The sequence below is a fragment of the Myotis brandtii genome, unplaced genomic scaffold (genome assembly GCF_000412655.1).
Source record: "Myotis brandtii unplaced genomic scaffold, ASM41265v1 scaffold251, whole genome shotgun sequence".
Lineage (NCBI taxonomy): Eukaryota > Metazoa > Chordata > Mammalia > Chiroptera > Vespertilionidae > Myotis > Myotis brandtii.
Window position 1 is genome coordinate 123,357 of NW_005359516.1, and position 9,516 is coordinate 132,872.

The 9,516-nt window shown below is 41.2% G+C and overlaps 1 protein-coding gene across 1 annotated transcript in view; it reads right to left on the bottom strand.

Moving 5' to 3' along the window:
• Positions 1-9,516, bottom strand: part of ALMS1 (Alstrom syndrome protein 1) — a 125,239-nt gene that overhangs the window by 58,656 nt on the left and 57,067 nt on the right. The window lies entirely within an intron of this gene.

Sequence of the window (9,516 nt, forward strand, 5' to 3'; positions counted from 1 at the left end):
CGGTTTGGCTCAGTGGATAGAGCGTCGGCCTGCGGACTGAAAGGTCCCAGGTTTGATTCCGGTCAAGGACATGTACCTTGGTTGCGGGCACATCCCCAGTGGGAGGTGTGCAGGAGGCAGCTGATCGATGTTTCTCTCTCATCGATGTTTCTAACTCTCTATCTCTCTCCCTTCCTCTTTGTAAAAAATTAATAAACTATATTTAAAAAAAAATTACCAGAGGTTCACTATAAGTTAGGGGACTGTACTAAATGTATAGATACAAAGATAAATAAGAAACAAAGTCTTCCCTCAAGGAGTTTATGTCAGTGGGGGAACCAGGAGTTTTCAATGTTATAATAACTAGTGTTATAATAATGTTTTAAGATTATAGAGCATTCATATTCAAACAGAATGGAGTAAATGACTGAATCCTACCCTATATAATAAAAGGCTAATATGCAAATTGACCCAATGGCAGAACGACTGGTCGCTATGACAACCACTGACCACCAGCGGGCAGACGCTCAATGCAGGAGCTGCCCCCTGGTGGTAAGTGCGCTCCCACAGGGGGAGCACTGCTTAGCCAGAAGCCGGGCTCAAGGTTGGCCAGCGCAGCAGCGGTGGCAGGAGCCTCTCCCACCTCCACAGCAGCACTAAGGATGTCCAACTGCTGTCCAACCCATGGGGAGTGGGCCTAAGCCATCGGTCAGACATCCCCTGAGGGCTCCCGAAAGGGCACAGACCAAGCTGAGGGACAACCCCCCCCCCCAACCCAGCTGTGAGTGCATGAATTTCATGCACTGGGCCTCTAGTAAATAATAGGAGAGAAAAGACAAATACAAATCTTATTTACTGAAGAGTTCCAAATAATATATGTAGATATCACTACCCCCTCACCCTAGCCCAAGGGGTAAAGTTTAATCTCTCCTTCCTTGAGTATAGATTGAATTTAGTGACTGAATTCCAAACAAAATATAAAAAGGGAGAAATAATAACTTACAATGGAGAAACCTGGCAAACACCATGTTATTTACCCAAGTAATAAAGGTATACATCACCAGTGATGTAATGTGGATGTCACATACTCTACTATGATGTGATGAGAAGGGTACTTCCCTTCTGTGGTATTCTTTGCTCCAGTCTAATCATGAGAAAAGGACCAGTCAAACCCAGATTGAGGGTCATTCTACAAAATATCTGACCAGTATTCCTCAAGACAAGCAATGATGAACGATCATAGACCAGAGGAGACTAAGAAGAGATATGACAACTAACTAAATTGAAAGTGATATACTGAATTGGGTTCAAGAACCAAAAAAAGGTCATTAATGGAAAAATAGGTAAAATCCAAATAAAGTCTGGAGTTTAGTGAATAGTAATGTACAAATGTACAATTCTTAATTTTGACAAAGATACTATGCTAATGTAAGATGTTAACAATAGAAAAAACTTAGGGAGGGGTACAGAGACTTCTATTATATTTATATATTTTCTGTAAATCTAAAATTATTCAAAAATAGTTTACTTTAAAAAAATAAAGTAATAGTATATTATATTGGATTAAAATCTATATCACAAGAACAAAAGAACTTTTGAATTTATACCCTCTGCCTACTATTCAGTAATTGAAAAAACAATCTTGAGATAAGAAAGTAATAGGCCAATAACTCTTATAAATATAAAAGGAAAAATCCTAAACAAGCCCCAGCTGGTTTGGCTCAGCGTCAGCCTGTGGACTGAAGGGTCCCGGGTTCAATTCCGGTCAAGGGCACATGCCTGGGTTGTGGGCTCAATCCCCAGTAGGAGGTGTGCAGGAGACAGCCAATCAATGATTCTCTCTCATCACTGATGTTTCTATCGTTCTCTCCTCTCCCTTCCTCTCTGAAATCAATAAAAATATATTTAAAAAAAAAATCCTAAACAAAATGTTAGAAAACCAAATGTGTGTGTGTGTGTGTGTGTGTGTGTGAGAGAGAGAGAGAGAATTCCTACCAAGAAGGTTTACTCCAGGAAAGCAAGATAAATTAACATTCAAAAATCAATCAATATGGAAAAACCAAGATGGCGGCACAGGTAAACACCGGAAATTGCTGCCTCCCACAACAAATTCAAAAATACAACTAAAAGACAAAACGGACATCATCCAGAACCACAGGAAGGCTGGCTGAGTGGAAATTCTACAACTAGAAGGAAAGAGAAAAGCACACTGAGACTCAGAGGAGGTGCGGAAGTAAAGTGCAGAGGTATGGAGGAGCACGCGGCAGGGGCTGGTGACTGAGGACGCTGCTGTCTTTTTGAATCGGGAGGGAGTCACAAGCCCCCGACTGCTCTGAACTCCAGTTCCGGGTGAGTCTCTGGGGACCCAGACTCATACAGGGAGAGACTGGTCTGGCAGCGGGCAGAACTCGGAACTGAAGGGCAGCTTTCTCTCGGGGGTGCTTGCAGCGATTACCGGGACACTGAGACTCGGGGCCCCTTAGGGCAGGGCTGAGGATCAGCCATAGCTGCTTGCTCCGCCCTGTTGATTCCCTGAGACCCCGCCCCACCCAAGCTGCAGCAGAGGCTTTTGCATATGAATGCCCTGGCCCTTTGCAATCTGAAAATTACCTAACAAATTGCAGCTGGGCCAGACAGACCCAGAACTTCCAGGAGAAGGCCCAAGGCCCCACAGCAGCTTGCATTGCTTCACAGCTGGGCCTCATTTGGGCACCTCCAAACCCCAAACAAGGAAGGGGAATCTGCAGATCTCTTCGTAGCTCCTGCTGGGTAGCCTCAGGCAGAGGCTAAATTAGCACCTCCTTAGATCCAAGAGCCAGTCTACCCAGTGGTCAGAGTGGGACCATCCAATTACAACTCCTCAGATCCATAAGGGACACACTCAGGGGGCAGACTCAGTGAGCACCAAAGCCCCACTGAAGCAAGTCTTGCCTCATAAGGGTGTCTTCAGCACAGAAGTTCTCCCACTGCAGACACAGCTGATTCTCACAGCCAATTGGCCTGGAGGTCAATTCCTCCCAGTGATACCAACTACAATCAAGGCTTAACTACAACAAGACTGTGCACAAAGCCCACAAAGGGGTGCACCAAGAGTGTCCACCTCAGGTAATTGGGGAGGCTGAGCCACTGGGCCCTATAGGACACCTAGCACACAAAGCCACTCTACCAACACAGGGAAGCAGCCAAAATGCGGAGACAAAGAAACAGGTCACAAATGACAGAAATGGAGGAAAGCAAACTACTGGATATAGAGTATAAAAACCACACTTTTAAGGTTTTTCAAGAACTTTCTAGAAACCGCCGATAAATGTAGTGAGACCCTCGAGGTTATGAAAAAGGACCAACTAGAAATTAAGCATACACTGACTGAAATAAAGGATATTATGCAGAGTTCCAACAGCTGACTAAAGGATCGCAAGAACCAAGTCAATGATTTGAAATACGAAGAAGCAAAAAACACCCAACCAGAAAAGTGAAATGAAAAAAGAATCCAAAAATACGAAGATAGTGTAAGGAGCCTCTGGGACAGCTTCAAGTGTACCAACATCCAAATTATAGGGGTGCCAGAAGAAGAGAGAGAGCAAGATATTGAAAACCTATTTGAAGAAATAATGACAGAAAACTTCCCCTACCTGGTGAAAGAAATAGACTTACAAGTCCAGGAAGCGCAGAGAACCCCAAACAAAAGGAATCCAAAGAGGACCACACCAAGACACATCATAATTAAAATGCCAAGAGCAAAAGACAAAGAGAGAATCTTAAAAGCAGCAAGAGAAAAAAAGTCAGTTACCTACAAGGGAGTACCCATACGACTGTCAGCTGATTTCTCAACAGAAACTTTGCAGGCCAGAAGGGAGTGGCAAGAAATATTCAAAGTGATGAATACCAAGAACCTACAACCAAGAATACTTTATCCAGCAAAGCTATCATTCAGAATTGAAGGTCAGATAAAGAGCTTCACAGATAAGGAAAAGCTAAAGGAGTTCATCACCACCAAACCAGTATTATATGAAATGCTGAAAGGTATCCTTTAAGAAGAGGAAGAAGAAGAAAAAGGTAAAGATACAAATTATGAACAACAAATACACATCTATCAACAAGTGAATCTAAAAATCAAGTGAATAAATAATCTGATGAACAGAATAAACCGGTGAATATAATAGAATCAGGGCATAGAAAGGGAGTGGACTGACTATTCTCGTGGGGGGAAGGGGTGCGGGGGTGCGGGAAGAGACTGGACAAAAATCGTGCACATATGGATGAGGACAGTGGGTGGGGAGTGAGGGCAGAGGGTGGGGTGGGAACTGGGTGGAGAAGAGCCATGGGGGGAAAAAAGAGGAACAACTGTAATAATCTGAACAATAAAGATTTAATTTAAAAAAATAGAAATTAAAAAAAACTTTTAAAAAAATCAATATGATTCACCACCACCAATAAAATAAGGATAAAATGCATACAATTACATCAATATGGTCAGATTAAACATTTGATCAAATTTAATAATCAGGTATAAAATTTGTTGCAGAGGGAAACTACAAAAAAACTTTAGAGAAACTATCCTAATTATTGTGAAATATAGTGATTGTTCATTGTGAGATTAGGAACAAAATAAGAATGCGAACTCTTACCATTTCTATTGAACATTTTAGTAAAGGTCTTAAATGGTATCAGCAGTTAAAACAGGAAAAAGAAGAGTTATCAGGATAAGAAAAGAAGAAATAATACTGTCACTTTTCATATTTGATATAATTTTGATAGAAAATCGAAAACAATCTACAGATAAGGTATTAGAATATAAGTTGCCAGAGCCCTAGCCAGCGTGGCTCAGTGGATAGTTGGCCTGCAGACTGAAGGGTTGCAGGTTTGATTCCAGTCAAGGGTATATGCCTGGGTTGCGGGCTTGGTCCCCAGTGGGGGGGCATGCAGGAGACAGCTGATCAATGGTTCTCTCTCATCATTGATGTTTCTATCTCTCTCTCCCTTCCTCTTTGATTTCAATAAAAATATATTTTTTAAAAAGTTGCCAGGTATGAAATCAAATTTTTAAAAATACACTACATTTTTTAGTATCAGAAGTTATAAAATTGTGGGTGGGTGGGAAGAAATCAACCAAAGAACTTGTATACATATATGCATAACCCATGAACACAGACAATAGGGTGGTGAAAGCTGGGGTGGGCTAGAAGGGGTCAATGGGGGGAGGGGGGAAGGAAGGGACATGTAATACTTTCAACAATAAAGATTTAATAAAAAAAAAAAGTTATAAAATTGAAAGCTAAAAATCATACCATAATATTATCAAAAAAATAAAATACCGCCCTGATCGGTTTGGCTTAATGGATAGAGCGTCGGCCTGCGGACTCATGGGTCCCAGGTTCGATTCCGGTCAGGGGCATGTACCTTGGTTGCGGGCACATCCCCAGTGGGGGGTGTGCAGGAGGCAGCTGATCGATGTTTCTCTCTCATCGATGTTTCTAACTCTCTATCCCTCTCCCTTCCTCTTTGTAAAAAAATCAATAAAATATATTTAAAAAAACAAAACAAACAAACATAAAATACCTAATAATAAGTACAGTAAAAGATACAAGCACTCTAGGCAAGGTACTATTAATATATCAGAGAGAACTTAAAGGTGATCTAAAATTGGATCCACTTCTAGGTAAGATGTTGTAGGTAGCTACAGGCCATCATTCCTGATGTAATAAGCAAAGTTGAATAAGTTATAGAAATCATACTAAAAAAATTAGAGAGCTATGGGAGCAATCAGGGAACAATATCAACTAACTAGAGGCCCAGTGCACGAATTTCTACACCAGTGGGGTCCCTTGGCCTGGCCTGCGGGATTGGGCCAAAACTGGCTCTCCGACATCCCGAGGGGTCCCGGATTGTGAGAGGGCACAGGCCAGGCCGAGGGACCCCAACTGTGCATGACTGATTCCAGGGAGGGACTGTGGGAGGAGTCCAGGGCGTGTCTGACCTATCTTGCACAGTCCTGATAGGCTGGACTAACCTACTGGTCAGAGATAAACTACTGGAGCAAGCTAACCTACCAGTCATAGAGTCTGCCCCCTGGTGGTCAGTGCACATCATAGTGAGTGGTTGAGCAGCCTTAGCATATCATTGGCATACTAGAGGCCTGGTGCACAAAATTCGAGTACTGGAAGGGGGGAGGTCCCTCAGCCCGGCCTGCACCCTCTTGCAGTTCGGGACCCCTCGGGGGATGTCCGCCTGCTGGCTTAGGCCTGACTCCTCTCCCCCCCCCCCCCCCCCCCCCCCCCGCCTGGGGATTGGGCAGTCAGACATCCCTCTCGCAGTCCAGGGCTCTCGCAGTCCAGGACTCCTCGCTCCTTACCTCCTGCCTGCGAACTTTCCCGCCACCACCTCTGCACTCGCCAGCCATGAACCTGGCTTCTGGCTGAGTGGCGCTCCCCTGTGGGAGAGCACTGACCATCAGGGGGAAGCTCCTGCATTGAGTGTCTGCCCCTTGGTGGTCAGTGCACATCATAGCGACCGGTCGTTCTGCCATTCGGTCAATTTGCATATTAGGGTTTTATTATATAGGATTATGCTTTGATTGAATGGCCAACCTGACACTTAGCATATTAGGCTTTTATTATATAGGATATGGTAGAGGGGCATCTTAGAAATTATGGGCAGGAGCTTGGTATAGGTCAGGGGTGGGGAACCACAGGCTGCAAAAGACCTGTGAAATCATTTGGTCTGGCCCTGCCAAAGCATTAGTGATGAGTTAATTAAATGTGTGACCAAATATAACAGGTTGATTTTTTATGATAATTTTGTATGGCCCAAGAATGATGTTATAAATATCCAAATGGCCCTTGGCAGATAAAAGGTTCCCCACCCTGGTACAGGTAGATATACTCCACTGGAAAGAGAAACCACCATAGGTTTTGATGAACCCATAGGCTGATATGAAAGAATGAAATCTAGCACAATGCCAAGCTGATTTCCACCACAGGACATTTCCTTAGTGTCAGGGTGGTATGGGAGGATGGGGGACTGAGCCAGAAAAGCAGAGTGAAATTCTCTTGCACAGTGAAGGCACTAACAAACCAAATCCCATTAGATAGAGGGACCTAACAAACCAAATCCCATTAGATAGAAGGACCTATGATAAACATCAGGCCTCCTCCTTACATTTGCCAGATTTTGAACCTGGATAAGGCAGGAAGCTAAATAACTTATGCCTGAGAGGGGAGAACTTTCAAGGTGAGGAATTCAGACCTATAAAACTAGCAATAAAAAAAAAATCCACAGTGCCACCCTCAAGAAGGGGGCTGAGTAAAAAAACAGTGTAATCACTTGTCATCTTTTGAGCGCTTATGAGACGTTTCCATTGAGAAAATGTAACCACAAAAATACATAGCTGTTTTCCCCTTATATTTGCCACCGTAAAGCTGCGAGGGCTGAGAATCTAAAGAGCTGAATTCAAACATCTGAAAGACTGAACCATGGTATCTCACTATATTTAATTATTGAAGAATCAAAGACTTGTCAGCTTAAAACAAAAATCCAAACAAATCATTAACAATCATAGGTAGCCCAACCCAGCTCTGACCTAGTAAAATTCCTGAAATGATTAACAGAGAAAAGGAAAAATCCTCTCTGTTGCAAAGTAATAGCATTTTCAGTCTCTATAATTTTTTTTTATTCACAATGTCCAGTGTACAAGCAAAAATTGTAAAATTTGTGAAGCAGGAAGAAGTAAAAATTGAGAGAGCGAAAAAAAGAAAAATTGATTTACAGGATATTGAGATAATGAAGTTAGCACAGAAGGATTTTAAAATGATTATTAATATATTAAAATAGCAAAAGATGGAGATAATAGGTAAAAATATAAAGAAATTTCAAGAGAAAATTGGAATCTATTTTAAAAATAAAATACAAATAAATAAAAGAGAAGAGCACTGATCTCCAGGAGACCTCAGGAAATACCAAAAGAAATTTTTTTAAGCTGAAGTAAAACGATCCAACAAAAGTACAGAACTGCAGGAAATAATGAAGAGCACTTAATAATGTGTAGCATGTACATATACATATGGAGACATACATACACACACCTTTTAATATATATACATTTATGTTGTTCTATATTTCACATAATGAAATAAACCAAGCAACAATAACAATTGTTGGGAATTTATAAATATGTAGAACAGTGGAGAATATTGATAGACACTACTTTAGCTAAGTGATCAAGGTTAACATCACACACACACATAAAAAGTTTAACATCACCAGTAATGCATGTTAATATAATGTGTTCCCTGATGAGATGCTTTAAAAATGCCTAACCTCAATCTAATCTTGAGACAACAAGAAACAGCCAAACTGAAAAACTTTCTCAAAAATAACTAATTCTCTTCAAAGTGTCAAGTTGATGAAAAATAAGGAAAGACTGAGAAACTGCCACAGATTGAAGGAAACTAAGAAGATATGAAACCTACAATGCAAGGTGGGATCTTAGATTGGATCTGAAACAGAGAAGGTTCATTTGTGGAAAAACCAGGTGAAATCCCAAACAATCTATATTTTAGTTACAATTTTATATGAAGGATAATTTCTTAGTTTTGGTAAATGTTTTATGATTATGATGTTGACATAAGGGGAAATTTTTGTAAAGGGCATATTGCCAACCTCTAAGATATCCCCCAATGATCTCTGCCTCCTGGTATTTATAATCTTGTGTAATATCTAACCCTTCAGGATGGGCTGAAAATAGTGATTTATTTCTATCAAACAATGTGGCAGAGTGGTGAAATTCACTTCCAAGGTTAGGTTACATAAAGACTGTGGCTTTTGTCCTAAAGCCCTCTCTTGCACTCTTGCTTGCTTTGCTCACTCTGAAGGAAATTTAGCTATGATATTGGAGCTGCCCATATAGAAGAAACTGATGCCTCTAGCCAACAGCTATGTGAGCAAGCTTGGAAGCATATCCTCTCAGTCAAACACAGCTGAGATTAGAACATAGCTACAGCCAATATCTTGTTTGCAACCTTGTGAGGGACCCTGCGTCAGAAGCACCGAGCTAAGCCATGCCTAGATTTCAGACCCACAGAAACTTGGGGATAATATTCATTGTTTTAAGCTGCTATATTTCAGGGTAGTATGTTACACATCAATAAAGAAACTACTATTTTTTGCAACTCCTCTTTAAGTTGAAAATTATCTCAGTATAAAAAAGTTTTAAAATATTTAGTACTTGCACATGTTCTATGCAAACACATAGTCATGCCTCGCCTAATGACGGAGACACATTCTGAGAAATGCATCCTTAGACGATTTTGTCGTACAAATATCACAGAATGCACTTACACAAACCTAGATGGTATAGCCCAGTGGTCGGCAAACTCATTAGTCAACAGAGCCAAATATCAACAGTATAACGATTGAAATTTCTTTTGAGAGCCAAATTTTTTAAACTTAAACTATATAGGTAGGTACATTGTTATTAACTTAATTAGGGTACTCCTAAGCTGGCCTTTGCTAAAAACATCCTCAATCTGATTGAGGTAC